This window comes from Mesoplodon mirus (assembly GCF_964341445.2).
Source record: "Mesoplodon mirus genome assembly, chromosome: 4".
In the NCBI taxonomy this organism is placed as follows: domain Eukaryota; kingdom Metazoa; phylum Chordata; class Mammalia; order Artiodactyla; family Ziphiidae; genus Mesoplodon; species Mesoplodon mirus.
In genome coordinates, this window is record NC_138979.1 from 174,683,086 (window position 1) to 174,702,448 (window position 19,363).

Below are 19,363 nucleotides of genomic sequence, written 5' to 3' on the forward strand. Positions count from 1 at the left end.
CTTAATTTCCTTGGCCTTTTTTGGCCTTCTTCCTCTCTTTTCGTGCCATCCTGGCTGAGCCACACAAATCTGGTCACATCACACCTTGGTTAAAACTTTGTACTGACTCTCCCAGGCCCCTCAAGACAGGGTACACTTCTTGGCCTGATATCCAAGCCCTCTGTCATCCAGTCCTTACTCCTCTGACTGACTTCATCTTTCAGAGGTTTTCCCCACCTTCCAGCCTCCATATTCCCACCCTTCTGTTCTATTTCTGGTTTCTCAAATTCTCTATGATCTCCAAAGCCCTGGGCCTTTGCATTTGTGGTTCCCTCCATCTTGTTCCCCTTCCTCTCCTACCCAACCCCGAGCCCAGCCGGCCTCCACAGGTCCCCGCTAAGATGTCACCGCCTGGGAAGCCTTCCCTCCGCTGAGGCTCGGTGCCCTCCTCAAGGGTGCTATGGCTCCCGGCACAGGCCCACTGCGTTAGCGTTGTCTGATTCCCCTGCTGGACTCTGAACTCCTAGACGGGGTGTCTCGACACCCAGCACAGGGGCCTGGTTCACGCAAGAAACTAAAAACACTAAAATAAAAATCGGTTGAATGTATTTCTCATTACTCTCCTGTAACCTTTGTTTCTCTACTTTGAGTGGATCTAAATTGTAATTAGTCCAGTTTATACATTTCAATCCAAATGAATGACAGTTTACGTAAAGTAAAAGCCGTTAGCACAATAGAGAATTTTCCTGAAAACAAAATTAACTTTTGAAATGTTAACCACATGAAATTCATTGCTATAATGTAAAGCGCAAAATTGGAAACCGGTTCTCAAATGTTAGACCCCAGTACTGCTTCCAAATCCATCTATTTTCATTTCTTACAGACTCCCATCATTCTATGGGAATAAGCCCCCCTAGACGACGCTGCCTCTCACCCTCCCTCCGCAACTTTTCTTAGAAAGTGTGACATGCATTTTCTTCTGCTGGCCGAATAATGAAAGGAAGGGTAAATACAGTAAGATATGCTTCATGTAGCGCTAGTACAGGACAGAAAAATAGCTAAGAAGATCTAAAAAAAATGCTTCTAAAATATAGTGTGTATTAGCAAAATTGATTTTTATTTAGAAGGGAATTCTCTCTGTGCAGGGCACACTCTTGCTTTGATATCTCCTCAGCTATTATCAGCAGCAATAACAGTTGAGTCAAAGAGATGAGACTTGATAATTTGGGCATTCCTAATCGGACCCCAGTGCTCTCTAGAATGGGATGACTTTAAAACAAGTACTGGGAGTTGGGACTTTGTTACTATTTTGGAAGTTCTAGTGGACTTTGGTCTAAATACTTTGTAAACCATAAATCACTACTGTAGTTTTGCTCAGAGTCTTAAACTGCCTTTATCAGTTTGAATTTTTAGAGCCAGGGGGCCCAATTTGTACATTATGCTGTTATTCTGGGAAAAACTCCAATGTTTTCTGAACATTTTGTTCAGGAAACTGAAGTAGGCCTGACCCCACTTACCAGGACTGACTTCCCAGGTCTGTTGAAAAGGCATTCAATGGCTCACCAGGCAAGTCGGGAAACAAGAATAAAATGAAAGAAGAGAGCATAAGATATAGAGGGTGTATTAGCTTCCTGGGGCTGCCGTTAGAAATTACCACAAACTTGGCGGCAGTAGAAATCTATTCTCTCACAGTTCTGGAGGCCGGGAGTCCAACATTGAGGTGTCAGCAGGACTGGTTCCTTCAGGAGGCTCTGAGGGAGAATGCCTTCCATACCTCTTAGCTTCTGGTGGTGTGGGCAATCCTGGGCGTTTGTTGGCTTGTAGACACATCACTCTGATCTCTGCTCCATCTTTACATGGCCTTCTCTTCTGTGTGTCTGTGTATGTGTCTCAAATCTCCTTTCTCTTATAAGGACTCCAGCTGCTGGATTTAGGGCCCTCACTTCTGCAGATAAGCAAATACCTTATCCAGGTTGACCTTAAGATCTTTAACATCTGCAAGGATCCTATTTCCAAATAAGGTCACATTCACAGGTACTAGGGGTTAGGACTTGGACATATCTTTTGGGGGGATGTAATTCAACCCACTACCAAGGGAGAGTTCACCTGGGGAAAAACCCTTCGTGCTTTGACCCTCCCAAGAGCTGTCTACATTTTGACCTTCTCAACTTTCTCCTCCAGCCACTGAGACAAATCCCTGCCTCTTGTCTGCGCTATTTACAATAAAACCAGAATCTGAGATACTATTGTGACGAGCTCTTGAAGACTGAAAAAGAGAAAAATAACCAAGAAACAAACAAGAAGCAAGACTGGCCCTAGAATCCTAAAAGATGGAACTTTAGAACTAGTGATGTATAACATGGCCCCTCTTTATTTTATTTTTTTTTGTAAGGTTAGATTGTTTATTTGAGATTTTTCTTGTTTCTATTTCATTTATTTCTGCTCTGATCTTTATGATTTCTTTCCTTCTGCTAACTTTGGGTTTTGTTTGTTCTTCTTTCTCTAGTTCCTTTAGGTGTAAGTTTAGATTGTTTATTGGAGATTTTTCTTGTTTCTTGAGGTAGGCTTGTATAGCTATAAACTTCCCTCTTAGAACTGCTTTTGCTGCATCCCATAGGTTTTGGATCATCGTGTTTTCATTGTCATTTGTCTCTAGGTATTTTTTGATTTCCTCTTTGATTTCTTCAGTGATCTTTTGGTTATTTAGTAACATATTGTTTAGCCTCCATGTGTTTGTGTTTTTTACGTTTTTTTCCCCTGTAATTGATTTCTAATCTCGTAGCATTGTGGTCAGAAAAGATGCTTGATATGATTTCAATTTTCTTAAATTTACTCTGGCTCTTAGATGTGACCCTGTTCTCTGCCTCCTCTCAAACTCAGCCAGCTGGTTGGTCTCCAGCCTTTGTTTACTTCTCAGCTTCCTTGATCTTTCCCAAGGCTTCAGTGCTTCTTCTCTGCCTTCTGCTGTTCCTCAGTTTCCTATTCCTCACTCTTAGCTGATTCCCAACAACTATTTTTTTCATCTGATTATTCTTAACGGAAATGAGTTTCATGTATATGAAGCAAAATTTTCATGGTTGCAAAAAAAGGCACCGTGTTAGTCAGCACAGGCGACTGAACCCCAATTCCATCAGTTTTAGGGAATTAACTGGCTCAGGTACCTGGGATGTCTGGGGGCGCTGCCTCCAGGCATGGCTGTATCAAGTGGCTCAAGCAATGACATGAAGAGTTTGTCTGTTTATCTTTTGACTTGGTTTGACTTCTCTCAGATAGAATCTCTCCAACGTGGCAGCAAGAATGCCCTGGCATATCTAGGTTCCTATGATCCCTACCTCTCTTGATCTCACGGCAAGAGAAAGAAACTCACCCCTACCCCACCCTCACCCCCAGCTCTCATACAAACCCCCATAATGATTTTGATTTACCCTGTTTGGGTTGCATAGCCATCCCTTTGGCAAAGGGGTGGGGACATGTTTGACAGCCTCAGGGACATGACACAAAATTGGTGTAATGTTACCCATTACCTTTAGAAAGGGAAGCAATAACTATCCACCTCGGTCCACATAACAAATTTTCCCTGAGGAACACTCATGACAGCAGAGAGAACATGAGTTCTCCACTTAACCCCCATGATCACCACAGGCTAATTTGGGAAGATTTACCCCCCATTTCCAGTTGGCTTGGGATGGGAGGGGGCCCAGCATTAGAGCCAGACAGGCCAGGAGAGAACAGCCAGAAGCCATAGGCCTCGGTATCTGGAAGCCCCTCCCTCATCATAAATGTCCCAGTGACCAAGGGGCCTGCCTGAGTCCCTGGTGAGGAGCGTGGAGAGTGGCCAGTTGCTCCTTCCACTGCTTCCCCTACCCAGGCAACCTGAGGGACAGTTTTCAATACGCATATTCCCAATGTCCTTCTTTCGTCTCCCAGATCTAAATGATGATGGTGATGGCGTTGCTAATGACAGTGATAGCATAATAATGTAAAACTAAAACTTACTGAACACACCCAAGTACTGCTCAGGGTGATTAAGAGGCAGTAACTCATCTAAGCCTCTCAACAACTCCGTTTTACAGGTAAGAAACTGAGGCACAGAGAAATTAAGAAATTTGCCCAAGGACATGTATACACTACCAAATGTCAAACAGATAGCTAGTGGGAAGCAGCCGCATAGCACAGGGAGATCAGCTCGGTGCTTTGTGACCACCTAGAGGGGTGGGATAGGGAGGGTGGGAGGGAGGGAGACGCAAGAGGGAGGAGATATGGGGACGTATGTATATGTATAACTGATTCACTCTGTTATAAAGCAGAAACTAACACACCATTGTAAAGCAATTATACTCCAATAAAGATGTAAAAAAAAAAGAAAAGAAATTTGCCCAAGATCACAGAGCTAGCAAGTGGAGAGCTGGGCTTTGCACTCAAGCAGTCCCTTAACAGATAATGAATGTTAACTGAGCACTTAGTATGTCCCAAATGCTTTATAAGGATTATCTTTAATTTTTACAGCAGTGCAACAATGCAGTGACTATTATCCTTACTTCACAGAAGAAGAAAGTGAGGTGTAGGAGGAGTAAGTAACTTGCTCAGTCCCCAAAGCCTGCAGGGATCCACCCGGCTAAGTAGTTGGGAGCCGGTTCTGAACAGCAGAAACATACATCTGATGCTGCACTTTTGGAAAACGAATCTGGCAGTGGCGTAGAAGAGAGACTGTCTTTTCTCGGCTCAGTAGGATCAGCTGGAAGATCCGACCGCAGAGCCAGCAAGGGGCAGAGCTGGGGTTAGAACCACATCTGTCTGATTCCAGTGCCTGAGTTCAAATCCCCTCAGCCAAGTGGACTGAAGCTGGATGAAGGCTTAGGCTCCACAGCCCTCTTCCCTCATTGTGGGTGCTCTGGTGCCTCATGGCCCTGCTGTGCTTCCTCTTGCTTTGAACCCTTCTATTGGCCCATCTCAGCAGCAGACAGTTCCTCTGAGTCGAATATGCTCAGAAAAGCCCAAATCCGCCACCAGTTGGAGCTGGTAAGGCTGCAGTACTTCCTGTTGAATTGGGTCCTAGGGGCAGAAACTGCAATGTCATTTATACCCAAAGCTCTTTATTCGTGGGGCTTTACAAAACACAGAAGGCTGAGTCCTGTCTCATGGAGCCAACAGACCACAGACGTACATAAAATAACAGAGAAGAAGAATAAACTCTCTCCCCTCTCCTTACACTGTAACTTCCATTCTGCCTGAACAGCCCCCTCTGCTGCCCCTTTTGTTTCTTTCATTACCTTCCTCTGAGCAGGCTTATTACTGACATAGACACCTAATTAACACATCAGGTTTCCCCTTTTCCAAAAAGTCTCGGAAATTTGCCTGTTCCCTGATGCTGTTCACTCGAAGCCCCCCCTGCCGTCTTTATTTGTTCTACTTTTCGTCCTGGCTTGTATCATTTGTTTCTCTGTATTGAAAGCTTGTCAGCTCATGGAACCTGGCACGTATTAATTAGGAGGATGGTCCAGCGCACGTCGCAGCTTGATGGAAAGCAAGCCTGAGTGGGCAACTGGGCAGAGAATCAGAAATAAGCAGAAGCAAGCAGGAGTGGGAGACGGCTTAAGACCATGACCCAATTCTCGGGCCCAGGGGAACCAACAGTCGGCCTTTTTTTTAAATAACTTTATTTATTTATTTTTGGCTGCGTTGGGTCTTCGGGGCTGCGCACGGGCTTTCTCTAGTTGCGGTGAATGGGGGCTACTCTTCATTGCAGCGCTCAGGCTTCTCACTGTGGTTTCTCTTGTTGCGGAGCCCAGGCTCTAGGAACACGGGCTTCAGTAGTTGTGGCACGCGGGCTCAGTAGTTGTGGCGCACGGGCTTAGTTGCTCCGTGGCACGTGGGATCTTCCCGGACCAGGGCTCGAACCTGTGTCCCCTGCATTGGCAGGCAGATTTTTAACCGCTGCGCCACCAGAGAAGTCCCAACAGTTAGCCTTTTGTGCCGTGATTCTTTACTTGGGCTAAGCCAGTCTTCAGCTTGTGCTATTAAAGCTCATATCGGGTCTCGCTTCTGTGCCTCCACCCAGTTTGTTTCCCTCTGCCAGGATGCCCATCCTTCTGTTGATCACCTCTCTGAATTCCACTGATTTACAAGGCCAAGATGAAGCCCCATCTCCTCCAAGAATCCTTCCATGATTCCTCCAATCCTAATTAACCTGCATTTTCATGACACTCTTACAGTATTTGTATCACAGAATCTAGCCCTTGACTATGTAGTCTTCTCAAAGAGAACTGTCTCAGCCTCTCCTTCCCTCAGTCTGGAGAGAATGAAAAAAAGGGCTCCTCCAGACACAGGCTGAATAAGAAAGAGGCTTGTTAGGTGTTTTGGGTCAGACGTACCCCCAGAGCAGTCCTGCAGCCACCGCAACGAGGGCAGCAGGAGAAGAGCTCAGCAGGAGAAGAGCTCAGCAGGCACCTAAGATTATACAGCAGCTACGAACGGGAATCACCAGGCATTGTTCAAAAGTATGACCAAGTATACACACCTCCGCTGCTGCCAGGTGCAAAGGGTTGCCCACCCGTGAGAGAAGCCGCTCAACTGAAAACCAGCTTCTGCAATTTGAAGTGTCTGCCTTTAGAATTTTGGACTCATCTGAAATACCTATTCCTTGTCCTGTACACAGGTTTTAATACATGTGATGAACTATTGGGTGTCTCTCTGATCCCCTCAAAATTCTTTTTCCATTTCTGGATGCCCTACCCTTGGCTTCTATGTTTGCATCCAATGGCCAGCACCAGTGACTCTCTTCAGAAGACTGGAATTTAGATTCTCCTGGGGGGCCCTTGGTCAATGAATGACTGGTACCCAACATGAAAGCTCAGCTCTCTGCCCAGAGTTGGGATCAAGTCTGAGGTGTAACTTACACTCCACAGCCCTCCCAGGGTCAGGCTGAGGCTCGGACTTGCCTGCAATGGCTCCTTGGCTTGGCTTCTTTGTGTTCTCTGTCCTGCCTGTCTGGCCTCCCACTCCCACCCCATTCCCTCTGATTTTCCCCAGGGAGCAACTCCTTTAAAAATTCCTTGCACATGAATCTTCATTTCCAAGTCTGCTTCTGGGAGAACCTGACCTAAGATAATACATATGGTGTGTTTTTCCTTTGGTCATTGGCAGTCATATACCCCACCCCACCCTACCAGCTCCACGTCTTTGAGTGATGATTGTCAGTCTCTTTGAAGTAGCCCTCCAGGACCCAACTCCGAGTAAGTTTCACCACAGAGCCCATATTTCATGTTACATCATTGCAAAGGTGCCCTCCAACCTAGTAAGAATCCACCCAGTCACTCCTAGGTGATGTGACAGCAGATACGCAGTCAGAAACTTATTTTTACTTATTCCATTTAGAAGATAACATGTATCTTATTTTTTCTTCTTGGACTTTCCCCCATTTAAAATAATTTCTATGTAATACATTTAAGGACATCAATGTACTAAAATGTTTTGTCTGTGAAAGAGAGGAACCATTAGGACCAAAAGGAGTCACGGAGCTTGTATATATAATTAAGACAATGATGGTTACTTTCGATCCTGGGTAAAGGTTTCGTTTCATATTTATATCCCAAAGTTTGCAAAGATAACCAATTAAATGTTATCTTTCATCCTCCTAGAAAACAGTAATACCTTCGCCCTCTGTGACTTTGGATGCTGTCATTGGAGTCACTGATAGAGTTCATTCACCTTTCTAGATCCAGCATTCCTGACATTGTGACTCAGCACACTGTGCTTCAGCACCCCTGGCCCTGCCCTAAACTCTTCTGACAAGCTACCAATGAAGCAAAGGAAAAATTTACCTTTCTGTTCTTGGTCACAATCACTAAACTCTTCCTAACTTCATTAAAATCTATCCCTAAAACCCCATCAGCATGTTGTCACCTTTGTTGCAGGCGTGCATGTTCACTTCCTACCTCTCTAAGCCTAAGGCCAAGTCTTGTAGTTCTGTGTTCCCCTATTTTGCTCGGCACGGGTCCAGAGTCACACCTGCCAAACGTATCAATCTCATGGGAAATGAAAGTCTATCAAGCCAGGTAAATAGGGTCTGTACAAGATTCAACCTATTCATGGGTCCAGGCAACTTTGCAAGCTAGAGCCTCACCTTGGCAGCTGCAATGTACTTTTCTACGATGTAATTTCTCACACTCCTTTAGCTATCTGTTGTAAGGTGCACTTGGTTTTCTTTCTAGCTCTATCGTTCTACAACTTGACCCATTTTCCTGCCTCCCTGAGACATTTAAGTCCTCCTGAACTCCAGGATTTCAGTACTTCAGATTTCTAAGAAAGGCAGTTTATTAGGAAACCTGTGTTTACTCAAGTATGTGGCAAGTCCCACTTGGCCAGCAAGCTAAATACGATTCCTTGAAATTTTCTTCCAAGCGTGGACTCCAGGGAGCTAAATGTAACATTTAGTCATCAACAGGATAATTTAGGTTCATTCTTTCTACTTGACTTCTAAGAAGGGATTGGAGTTCACACTGGTAGTCTCTAGAAAATGGAACTACCTTCCCACCCTGTAGAGGTATGTTATTATTGAAAGAGCCACCTATTTCCTGCACTGGCTTCCTCTGTGCTTTGGGATTTAGGCACAGTGTCTTTTCAGACGTGCTGACTCTTTATGGCTTCGGCAATGTAATAGTGGATAAATGCCATTGGCCGTTTACCATTTGGGATTCAACTCCACGTCTGGATCTTGTTATGCAGGCATTTTCAGAGCATTACAGCTCAGCTGTGAAAGCACTCTGGCTTAAAGCGAAAACGCAGTAGAACCTTTGCTAATCTAACAGCTTAATCACACTTACCACCCCTTCACAGCAAGGACTTAATAGTAAGACTCAAAGTGAGGCTTCATGTCTTCAGAATGCACAGGAACACATTCTTCTGATGACTGTATTATCATAAATAATCTCCAACTTTGCTTATTGAAGCAAATGAGACAGTACTTTACCGCTGTGCTATCCTTTTAATGCAGGCTTCAAGGATAGCTTCAAAATGCTGGAGAACTTGACTGAGATATTCTGGTTAATGCCTTGAATTCTATCCTTCAGTACCAAGACTCTGTGAAAATGTATTGTGATCCTGGGCCATTTCGTGTCTTCAGGTACCTGAAGACAATCTTTAGAGGAATGTTCTAAACAAGGAACGTTTGGATTTAGATATGGAAATTCACACATATATAATTCTAATTATTTGGCCAGAGTAGGTTAGTCCATTTTCTCTCCCTTTGGGGGTGAGGGAAGCTTTCATATTCATATTGAAGTTGTTTCCAGTTATCTCTAAACGATTTCCATGGCATATACTAGATAAATTTGTTTTCTATTTACCATCTCGCCATTCATAAAACAGAGAGTGTGTTTCCAAAAGAAGAGAGACTGAAAAAGTGACCTACTGTTATTTTTGAAATCTAACTGATCTCACCTAAAATTCTACCATCTCTAACCAAGAAATTACAGTTGAAAGTTTCTGTGTGTGTGTGTGTGTGTGTCCAAAATCGTTATACTCTTCTATATGAGGAAGTTTTTTACAGATTCCAGAAGGCAGCCCTCAGTAACAAAGTTTAATGGAGATACAAGAGGGAAAAGTTGATGGCTCATGTTCACAAGTTCCCATGAAAATGCCTACCAATCTATCCAACAAATATGTTTTCTACTGAGTATAGTGCCTGAATCTGAGTACAACATAAATACCCTGTACAGATGGATATGGCCATTTTAAGTGACTTAAAATGTCTTGATGGTTTGGGTTATAATCCAGTGTTGTGCAGGCTTCCCGTACATGAGGCTTTAGAATACCAGTCTCTGGTTATTTCAGAATAGGGTCTAGGTATATGACTTGCTTTGTGGAGATCCCTTATTTTTTGGCAACAGGTTGCTCAAGACTTCCAAAGTAATTGGTATTCTCTCTTGTTACTTCATCTATTCTAGAGATGACATTTGTCAAAGATGGAAAAGACACCTCAGAGTTTTGCCCTGACTCAAGTTGTCCCAAGTGATGTCAATTTAACATCACTTCTTATAAATAAATTACTACAGACCCAATCATCAGAACCAAAGTTTTTCTTCAAGAAAAGGGTATTTTTCCATATATGCAAATTGAGCCAGCTATTTCTCTTGTCAGAAACTCAGCATCATTGCATGTGGCAGGAGAAACCTCAGCAGTAATCCAGTATTCCAGAGAATTCTTAGCTGATACCTTAATCTTTGAGGGAAGGAATTCCTAGGAAATCAGTGGAGAGTAACCGCTGAGGTCTGCATCTCAACTTTTCTGGGTTTCATGATCAGTATGATCTTTCCAAGAGAATTCTTGGGAGTCTACAGAAAATCTGTTGCAAATTTAAAAATAATCCTATACAAACATATGTGAAATTATGTCCCTGCCTTGCTCAAAACACTCCCCTAACTTCCCATGACATTCGGAAGAAAATTCAGTCTTCACCATGCCTCCAGGTTTCCTCATGGCTGGCCTCTGCTTGAACCTGTGGCATCCTTGCCTCCCTCATGGGCTCTGGTCACCATGGCCTCCTTGATATTCCAGCCTCCAGCCTTGAGCCTGTGCACTCACTGTCCCGCTGCCAGAAGCGCTCTTCCCCCAGATGACTCACCCTACACCTGTGACTTGTTCCCTCATTTGGTCTCTGCTCAGATGTCTCCCCTCCTCAGAGAGGACCTCCCTGAATCCCCGTTATGGGCTGAATTGTGTCCTCCCAGAGTTCATATTGAAGCCCTAGCCCTCAGCATCTCAAAATGCAACTGTATTCATCAATAAGGCCTTTAAAGAGGTGATTAAGTTAAAAAGGGTTTGTAAGGGTGGCCCTAATTCGATATGACTGGTGTCCTAATAAGAATAAGAGATTAGCACAGACAAAGACACACAGAGATGACCAAGTGAACACACAGTGAGACGATGGCCATCTGTAAGCCGAGGAGAGAGGCCTCAGAAGAAACCAAAACTGCTGGCACCTTGATCTTGGATTTCTAACCTCTAGAACTGTGGAAAAACACACTTCTGTTGTTTAAGCCACTCTATCTGTGATATTGTGTTATGGCCGCCAAGCTAATACACTCCCCCAATCTAAGGGCCCTTCCCTGACTACTTTCCCCCATTCTGTGGTTTACATCTCTTCCTAGCCCTTGAGAGTACGAACTTATTTATTTATTTATTTATTTATTTATTTAATTTCATTTCGTTTCATTTCACTTTTTTCTTTTCCATTATGGTTTATCACAGGGTATTGAATATAGTTCCCTGTGCTATACAGTAGGACCTTGTTGTTGATACTTTTTAAAATTGAGATTTAATTGACATATAACATTATGTCAGTTTCAGGTGTACAATGTAATGATTTTATATATATATACTGTGAAATGATGACCACAGCAGGTCTAGTTAACATTCACCGTTGCACATAGTTACAATTTTTTTTCTTGTGCTGAGAACTTTTAAGGTCTATTTACTTTCTTAGCAACTTTCAGATGTACAATACAATATTACTGACTACAGTCACTGTGCAGTATGTTACATCCCCAGGACTTATTTATTTTATAACTGGAAGTTTGTACCTTTTGACCACCTTCACACATGGTAGGTGTTCAGTAAATAGTTGCTTAATTAATTACTAAATATACTAAATAATGCACAGTAGTCTAGCTCTACAATAACTCTACTAGGAGCTTTGAGCCATGTATAAATACAGATATTAAGGTCTTGTGTTTAAATCAAATGAACCAACTTATTCCCTAAATGTATAGAAACCTGGATTGAAATGATTATAATCCTGGCAGGCACCTCGAAAATGATATTGAAATGAACCTAAGAATTAGAAAGGTGCTAAGTGGAAGCTATGAATATGATATCAAATTCAAGAACATAGGGCTTCCCTGGTGGCGCAGGGGTTGAGTATCTGCCTGTCAATGCAGGGGACACGGGTTCGAGCCCTGGTCTGGGAAGATCCCACATGCCGTGGAGCAACTGGGCCCGTGAGCCACAACTACTGAGCCTGCGTGTCTGGAGCCTGTGCTCCGCAAGAGAGGCCACCATAGTGAGAGGCCTGCGCACCGCGATGAAGAGTGGCCCCTGCTTGCCGCAACTAGAGAAAGCCCTCGCACAGAAACGAAGACCCAACACGGCAAAAAATAAATAAATTAATTAATAAACTCCTACCCCCAACATCTAAAAAAAAAAAAAAAATTCAAGAACATAACATGGTTTTTCTTTCTGCTTTCTGGTCATTATACTATATTTGGAATAGTTAGGAAAAAATGCACAACAAAGAAGCTAATGTTCTAAAAGGCAGAGATACTTGAAAGTCTTTGAACACCTCACCAGAAATAATTTAACCCAATAAGATTAAAATTCCAGATCAAAGGTAGCAAAAATACAGAAAGGAAAGAAAGACAGTTGTAAGACCTCCCATTCCCACACACGTTTACCACCACGCCAATAATTAGTAGATGTGGGGTTCCCATAGCAAATAATTTCCATTTCCACCACCTGTAAGGAATAGCATTACATCAATGTTCTCGGAAACATAGCTGGTTTCCATCACTAATGATCTGATTGGTCCAGGAACAGATAAACAATAGAGAAAAAATAATGATACACAAGGATGAATCTTTACCATCATATAATCAATCAGCAAACATGTATTGACTACCTGCTACTATTTGAAATTCTATCCATGGTGTCATAGGAAAATCCAACATTATATTCAAAAGCTTCATGTGATTTAGGTAATCAAGCAAACCTACATTAAATGGATATTAAGCACCTTGCTGGAATGTAAGCCAGGGCCATGACACTGATTCACCTCTGTATTTCAAGATCCTTACACCTAGCTAGGGCTGCATTAATATTTGTTGAATGAATAAATGAATATCAAAATAGAAGTAAAAATATGGCAGTGGCTCAGTTTCTTGAGTGATCCATGAGTCATGAATTCAAAACTGTTAGAATCTTTAAAAGGACTTTGGTCAGCAAGCTTTGTAGGGAAAAAAACAGGCTACTGGACATCCAATCCAAAGATAAAGATTCCCTACACTCAACCTCGTGGTCAAATATCATCCAGTGTCTACCATTGACTGCTTTACTGGCAGCGGCAACGAATGTCTGTTATTTTGGTCTGTCCTGCATGGACTCCCTCCTTCTTTGAATACCGACATCTCAATTTGCCTTTCTCAGTCTTGATTCACACAGTATAGGTGGAGCCAAACCCTCTCCCCACCCAGCGAAGATGGGCAATTGGCTCAGGTCAGGCCAAGCCAAGGTTGCCTCCCACTTGACCACAGTGATTGGTTTAGGGATATTAGGTGACTCAAGACAGGTCCACAAGACTCAAGCCCAGATTCATGCTGGGACTTTAGAGAGAAAAGCCTTGTCTTTTTACCAAACTCTAGACTTTATTTATCTTCGTTTCTGTGCACCAGCTTTCTCTAGTTGCGGAGAGCGGGGGCTACTCTTCGTTGTGGTGTGCGGGCTTCTCAATGCTGTGGCTTCTCTTGCTGCGGAGCATGGGCTCTAGGCACGTGGGCTTCAGTAGCTATGGCACACAGGCTTAGCTGCTCAGCGGCATGTGGGATCTTCCCGGACCAGGGCTCGAACCCGTGTCCCCTGCATTGGCAGGCGGATTCTTAACCACTGCGCCACCAGGGAAGTCCCAAACTCTAGACTTTTAGATGTAGGCCTGATGCTAGTCAGTTTAACCATGTTAGCAGAGAGGTAGGCAACTCTAGAGGTGGAGAAAATGTGTGTGTGTGTGTGTGTGTGCGCGCGCGCACTCGTGCCTGGGTGTGCACACGCTTGGGCATGGTGGGGGTAGAGGGAAAGAGAAAGAGAGAGGGAGAGAGAGAGAGAGAGAGAGCACGCGAGCCACCATTTAGTCACTTGGATACAGCCGTGCCTGAAACTGGATACACACCACCGATAAATTCCCATAGTGCTTCAGCAAATTTGAGTTGGTTTCCCGGGCTTTCTAGCAAAATAACTTGAATAATACAACACAGAGCAAGCCTCAAACTAGTCTGCTTCTCAGTGGGACATCCCATGGTGAAAGTAGTTGTCAAGAAAAAGGAATACAGTAGACTGTTTAGTCCCAGGCCTTGAAAGTTTGTTGTTCTCTCCATCTGGACTCGAGGCTTCTGCCACAACCATGCTTCGCCAGATCATTCAGGCCAAGAGGCATCCTAGCTTGATCGCCATCTTCATATTTACTGCACTGGGACATACTGGAGCAGCACTGTATGTCTTGCACCTGGCATTGTTCAATCCAGATGTCAGTTAGAACAGAAAGAATAACCCAGAACCCTGGAACAAACTGGGTTCCAATGATCAGTACCAGTTCTACTCAGTGAATGTAGATTACAGCAAACTGAAGAAAGAAGGTCCAGACTTCTAAATGAAATGTTTCACTATAAAACTGCTTAGAATGAAGTTCTTCCAGAAGCCACCTGCACAATTTTCCACTTAACCAGGAAATATTTCCCCTCTAAATGCACGAAATCATGTTGGTGTATTGTGCTGGGGTTTACACTGATTAATAAATAGTCTGAAACTTGAAAAAAAACAAAAGAAAAAGGACTACAAATTTATGGACAAGTGTGGAACTGGGAAAGTTACCTCCCCTGTCTGTGCCCAAGTTTCTGCATCTGTGAAATGGGGATAATAATGAAACCTCCCTCGTGGCGTTATTGTGATTAAATAAGTCAATAAGAAAAGTGTTATACGCAAGTATCCCAAATGTTGATATGATTGGTACTATTATTAGTTACTGTTACTATTATTGTTATTTCCATCGTAAAAATAATTATATCAATGCTAGAGTTCTATTGCTCTATGTGAAGGCTCTACTTTGGAGTCATATTTGAATTGTTACCAAGTTGAATTAACTACCCATAGGGTCTATTATTGGATAAATTGAGCATTTATTCAATCATTCAGAAAGGAAATCCCGGCCCCCCCCAAAAAAAGAAAGAAAGAATTACAAAGGGACTTCCCTGGCGGTCCAGTGGTTAAGACTGCACTTCCAGGGTAGGGGGAGCGAGTTCAATCCCTGGTCGGGGAACTAAGATCCCACATGCTGCGGGGGCCCCCCCAGAAAGGAAATCCACATCCAAGTCTGGGATCTGGCCTGACTCCTGAATCCACAGGGAGCACCCGTGGACAAATAGGAGAGCCCTGGAGGACAGGGTCCTTATCACTACAAGAGCCTGTCAGGACCAGGCAGCCTGTGGCTCCATCTGCACCTGTGGAACCAGGCAAATTTCCCTTCTCTGTGGAATCCAGTAGGGAAACAAGTATTTTTAAGGGAACGGAGGGAAAAGGATAATGGTAGCTTTAGCTTGAATCTGAGGCTGCTGTAAGAGAGAATAACAGTGTTGGTAATTTCTCCTTCCTGTTTAAGCACTTTGGTGAAGTGCCTTCCCCTAAATTAAACTGGGAAGTAAGAAAAAACTAGTTCACATGCCAGCATACAGACCCACAGGCCCACTTGGCTACAGATTTCTAGCACACGGGAGTTGTCTTAAAGGAGAACTGGGGAACTGGGCCAGACTGCAATAGCAGAATTTCCCTCCATTGCGGAAAAAAGGGAAAAAGAAAATGAACTTCAGTCATCTCAGTCAAAAATGTACTGAGGTTTTCTTCCCAAATCCTTTATCTTTCTCCTCAGTCTCTTCTTCCTCTTTCTCCTCCTCCTCCTCTTTTTAAGAAAAACTGTGGTAACATATACATATAAAATTTACCATATCCATAATGTTAAAGTGTGCCGTCCAGTGGCACTGAGTACCTTCACATTGTGCAACCGTCCGCACCATGCATCTCCAGAACTTTCTCATCATCCCATCCTGAAACTGTTGACATTAAACACCAGCTCTCCATTTCCCCTCCCCTTAGCTTCTGGTATCCACTATTCTACTTTCTGTTTCTATGAATTTGACTGCTCTAGGTCTCTGATATGAGTGGAATCACACTGTATCTGTAGTTTTGTAACTGGATTATTTCACCTAGCTTAATGTTTTCAATGTTCATGTTGTGGCGTGAGCCTGAATTTCCTTCTTTTTTGAGACTGGATAATGTTCCATTGTATGTACCACATTTTGTTTATCCATTTATCTGTTGACGGACACTTACATTGCTTGCACCTTTTGACTCTTGTGAATAATGCTCCTATGAATATCGGTGTACAAATATACACGTTCCAGTACCTGATTTCAATTCCTTTGGCTATATGCCCAGAAGTGGAATTGCTAGATCATGGGGTAAATCTATGTTTAATTATTTGAGGAACCATCACACTGTTTTCCTTAGCAGTTATACTGTTTTCTATTCCCACTAGCTATGCACCATGGTTCAATTTCTCCACTTCTTCACCAGTATTTGTTATTTTCTGTTTTTCTTTTTTTAAAAAAATAATGGCCGTATTAATGGGTGTGAAGTGGTATCTCATTATGGTTTTGATTTGCATTTCCCTAGTGATCAGTGATGTTGAGCATCTTTTCATGTGTTTAGTGACTTTTTGTATATCTTCTTTGATGGAATGGCTATATATTCAAGTCCTTTGCTCATTTTTTAATTGAGTTATTTGGTATTGTACTGTTGAGTTGTAAGAGTTCTTTATATATTTTGAATATGAATCCCTTATTAGATATATGATTCACTAATATTTTATCCTGTTTCCTGGGTTGGCTTTTCACTCTGTTGATAATGTCCTTTCATGCACAGAAGTTTTAAATTTTGATGTAGACCAATTTATCTATTTTTTCTTTTGTTACCTATGCTTTAGGTGTCATACCCACAAAATCATCACCAAATCCAATGTCATGAAGTTTTTTCTTTATGTTTTCTTTGAAGAGTTTTATACCTTTGACTCATGTTTAGGTTTCTGATCCATTTTGAGTTAATTTCTGTATATGGTGTAAGGTCCAACTTCATTTTTTGGCATGTGAACATCCAGTTTTCCTGTCACCATTTGTGGAAAAAAAAATACCCCACAATGTTTAGTTTTGAAAACGCTCATAACTGTGAGGTGTAAAATCTTTTCTCAGTTCTTTTAGTGTTTGCTTTGTGTATATGAAGCTCTGTGAATAGGTATATACACATGTAGAACTGTTATGTTTTTTTAATGAATGATCCTTTATCACTGTGAATTGTTCCTCTTTTTCTCTGGTTATATTCTTTATCCTGAAGTTCGCCTTGTCTGATATTAATATAGCCACTCAGCTTTCATCTTATTAATGTTTGTATAGTATATCTTTTTCCATTCCTTTGTATTTAAATTAGATCTCTTGTAGGCGATGTTCGATTGGGTTTTACTTTCTTATCCAATTTGACTTTTAATTAAAGTATTTTTATTTAAGGTAGTTTGTGATATGGTTGGATTTAAGTCCAACCTTACTATTTTATTTTCTACTTGGTTATTTGTATTTTTTTCCTCTTTTCATGCTATCTTTTGGATTATTTTTAGATTCTAGTTTCTCTCTATTGGCTTATTATCAATATCCACTTGCCTTATTTTTTTGATGGAGTATAGAGTTCACAATAAGCACCTTTAACATCACAGTCTACTTTCAAATCGTAATATACCACTAATATGTGCCCTAAGAACCACACAATAGCTGTACTTCCATTTCTCCCTTGGGGTCCTTTAAACAATTGTTGTCATTCATTTTACTTCTACATATATAATAACCCCCACAATACATTGCTATTATTTTTTTTCCTTAAATGGTCAATTCTTTTTAAAAGAAAAATTTAAATTAGGGAGACATTTATTTTGTAGTTATACACACATTCACCACTTCAGTGTTCTTCCCTTCGTGTAGAGCCAGGCTTCCAACTGGTATCATTTTTCCTTCAGCCTGAAAACTTTCCTTTAACATTTCTTATGGTGTAGGTCTCCTGGATAAAAACCCTTGTTTTGCTTTCATTTTGAAGATTATCTTTTCTAGATACAGAATTCTACTTTAACCTTTTTTTCCCCCCTTCCAGCTCTCTAAGAACGCATTTTCCTTGTCTTCTAGCTTGCATTGTTCCTCACAAGAAGTCTGTGAGCATTCTCGTCTTTGCTCTGTGTATGTAATATGTCTCTTTTTCTGGCTCCTTTTAATAACTTTTTTTATCACTGGTTTTCAGTAACTTGATAATGATGTATTGTGATGTGTTTTTATTTGTATATTTTCTGCTTGGGATTCATTGAGCCTCTTGAATCTATACATTTATAGTTTTCATTAAACTTGGGAAAATTTTGGCCATTATTTCTTCAAATAGCATTTCTGTCCCCCCTTTTCTGGTACACCCATTTTATATACGTTAGACCACTTAATCTTGTTCCACAGGTCACTAAAGCTCTTTTCATTTTTTTCAGACTCTTTTTCTTCTCTGTGTTTTAGCCTAGATAGTTTCCTTTGTGATTTCTTCAAGTTCACTGATCTTTTTTTTCTATAGTGTCCAATCTCTTGTAAAACTTGTCCAGTGAATTCTTCACTTCATTTGGTTCCATTGAAATTCTATTCATTTCTTTTTTTATAGTTTGTATTTCTCTCCTCAGTACGATCATGTTTTCCTTTGATATCTTAAATATATTAATATGAGCTATTTTAAAGTTTTTGTTTGATGATTCCATTATTGCTATCATTTCTGGATCTGTTTCTTATGAGTAATTTTTCTCCTGATTATGAATCATACCAACTTGCTTCTTTGAATGTTTAGTAACTTTTGACTGTGATTTAAATTTTTTTTAAATTAATTAATTAATTAATTAATTTTTGGCTGCGTTGGGTCTTCACTGCAGCACGCAGGCTTTCTTTAGTTGCAGCAAGCAGGGGCTACTCTTCGTTGCGGTCCGCGGGCTTCTCATTGCAGTGGCTTCTCTTGTTGGGGAGCACAGGCTCTAGGCACAGGCTTCAGTAGTTGTGGCTCAAGGGGTCTAGAGCGCAGGCTCAGTAGTTGTGGCTCAGGGGCTTCATTGCTTCACAGCATGTGGGATCTTCCCGGACCAGGGCTTGAACCCGTGTCGCCTGCATTGGCAGGTAGATTCTTAACCACTGCACCACCAGGGAAGCCCCTTGATGTGATTTTAAATTTCACATTGTTTTGTGTCTGGCTTTTGTTGTCTTTCTTTAGAGTATTGATGTTTATTTTGGCAAGCATTAATTTACTTATGGACTAGCTTAATTTTTTTTTATTTTCAAGCTTTGTTAGGTCGAATCTGGAACATCCATTGTTTTAGGGCTAATTTATCTCTACTACTATGGCCTAACTGTTCTGAGGTCTCCAGTAAATGCCTCAGTGGTTGTAATAAGCAAAATAATGGCCTCTCCAAATGTCCACATCCTAATTCCTGGAATCTGGGAATAATTAAGTTAAATGACAA

At 41.8% G+C, this 19,363-nt stretch overlaps 1 long non-coding RNA gene and 1 pseudogene across 2 annotated transcripts in view; one reads left to right on the forward strand and one right to left on the reverse strand.

Annotated features, from left to right (window-relative positions):
* Positions 1 to 19,363, reverse strand: part of LOC309802031 — a 622,798-nt gene that overhangs the window by 36,340 nt on the left and 567,095 nt on the right. The window lies entirely within an intron of this gene.
* On the forward strand, positions 14,144 to 14,610 carry LOC309802461 (cytochrome c oxidase subunit NDUFA4-like; annotated as a pseudogene). Its single transcript has one exon. The product of its transcript is annotated as a cytochrome c oxidase subunit NDUFA4-like (transcript).